Source organism: Elaeis guineensis, chromosome 5 (assembly GCF_000442705.2).
Source record: "Elaeis guineensis isolate ETL-2024a chromosome 5, EG11, whole genome shotgun sequence".
Taxonomy (NCBI): Eukaryota; Viridiplantae; Streptophyta; class Magnoliopsida; order Arecales; family Arecaceae; genus Elaeis; species Elaeis guineensis.
In genome coordinates this window covers 103,592,355-103,594,569 of record NC_025997.2, presented here as the reverse complement: position 1 = coordinate 103,594,569, position 2,215 = coordinate 103,592,355, and the positions used below count along the sequence as shown (strand labels likewise).

Here is a 2,215-nt window from a genome sequence, read left to right as displayed (position 1 = left end):
AATGGGTGCTTCCTCTATCGATAGTTTAGGTGATGATTTCACCATCTCAATGATTAGTTCAGTAGGAAGTGTCGATTCCTGATTAATCTGATTTTCTTTAAGTATTTCATTGACATCCTTAGACTCATGGATTAACCAGGGGTTAGACTCTAGGTCGACTTCATCAGCACTAATGTCAATGGATTCATAAATACCATCTTGGACTACATTGACATCAGCATGAGAAGAGGATTCCTGTTCTAAGTTAAAAACATTAAGCTCAATGGTCATATTCCCAAAGGATAACTTCATTAGACCATTTCGATAATTGATTTCAGCATTGACCGTAGCTAAGAATGGTCTTCCTAAAATGACAGATATATGTCCTTTAGGATTCGCAACTGGCTCAGTCTCTAAAATAATAAAATCTACAGGGAAAATAAAATTTTCAACATTTATCAGAACATCCTCGACCATTCCCTTAGGGATCCTGAGAGATCTATCGGCTAATTGTAATGTGATCCCAGTAGGTTGAAGTTTTTCTAATCCTAGTTGCTCATACACCGAATATGGAAGGATATTCACACTAGCTCTTAGATCTAGCAAGGCCTTTTTTATATTGATTTCTCCAATAACACAAGAAATTGTTGGAGCTCCAGGGTCCTTATATTTAATTGGCACATGGCTAGATAGGTATGAACTGACACTTGCAGCCAAAAATACTTTCTTTGGTACATTAGTGGTCCTTTTCCTAGTGCAAAGATCTTTTAAAAATTTGGCATAAGTTGGAACCTGATGGATTATATCTAAAAGAGGAATATTAACTTGGACTTGTTTAAATACCTCTAAAATTTTGTCTAAATGTTCAGATTTATTGGATTTCAGTCTGTTTGGAAAAGGAGCTCTAGGACTTTTAAGTACTGGACTAGGTGAATTTTCAGTTTCTAGTGCTTGAGGTTGAAAGGTAGTAGTTTTAGAAGGTGACTCGGCAGATGAGTCCTCTATATCATCAAGTGCAACTACCTTATTGTCTATTTGTTTTCCCGATCTTAAGGTATGAATGGCATTTACACCATTAACTTGGTTTCCTTGTTGGGGTCGTGGACCATTTTGGTTCCTAGGATTTGGCTCAGGTTGGCTAGGTAACCTACCATGTTCTCGTTCACCAATGGTCGAAGCCAGTTGACTTACTTGCATTTCCAGACGGGCTATAGCTTGGGTGTTATTATTTATAAGTTGACCCGTGGTTTGCATAAAGCTGGTATGTGTCTTCATCATGGCTTCTAGGCTTTTCTCTAAAGAGGTAATTTTCTTGTCATTATCATGGAAACCTGGCGGGTTGTTCATCATTAGGTTGGACCTTAGATTTTGCTGATTGAAATTTGGATTGCCTACATTAGGATTCTGGAACCATGAGAAATTCGGGTGATTCCTCCAACCTGGGTTATATGTGGGTGCATAAGGATTGTTCAATGGTCCTTGATAGGTGGCATTCACCTGTGCACACTCATTCGAGTAGGAACATTCTTCTAAGACATGGTCTGGTGCATTGCACCCTTTACACATGGGTGCAGATATTTGATTTACATTGGCTGGTCTCTGTAATTCTAAGGCTTCCAATCTACGTGTTAAGGTTGCAATCTTGGCCTCTGATGCTAGGGTTGGTTGAATTTGATGCATTCCTCCTCTTGAAGGTGTAGCTTTATCAGGTTTCCTAGTTGTTTCCCACTGTAAATTTTTCTCGGCTAGGTCTTCTAAGAATTGCCAAGCTTCAGTAGTTTTTTTGTCCATAAATTGGCCTTGGCACATGGACTCTAGCATGGTTCTTGAGTTTGAATCTAACCTCTCATAGATGATCTGGCATAGTCTCCAAGTTTCTATTCCATGGTGTGGGCATTGGGTCAAAAGATTCTTGAAACGATCAAAGTACTTCCAAAATGATTCACCAGCTAGTTGGTAAAATTGATTTATTTCATTCCTAATCCTAGCTGTTTTATGATGGGGAAAATACTTTTTCAAAAATGTTCTCACAAAGCCCTCCCAGGTAGTGACAGAATGGTTTGGCAGACTATAAAGCCACTTCTTAGCATTATCCATAAGGGCAAAGTTGATTAATCTAAGTTTGACCTCATCCTCTGTTAATTGCAGTTTCATGGTTGCACATACCTCCTCAAATTCTCTAATAAATATATAAGCATCCTCTAATCCTGTGAATTTTGGAAGCATATTTATGATT

The 2,215-nt window shown here is 38.3% G+C and overlaps 1 non-coding gene across 1 annotated transcript; it reads left to right on the top strand.

The window, feature by feature from the left end:
* Window positions 1-1,858: 1,858 nt before the first annotated feature.
* LOC140858266 (small nucleolar RNA R71) lies at window positions 1,859-1,965 on the top strand. Its single transcript, XR_012141833.1, has one exon. It is a non-coding gene; the product is annotated as a small nucleolar RNA R71 (small nucleolar RNA).
* The last annotated feature ends 250 nt before the right edge of the window (window positions 1,966-2,215 follow it).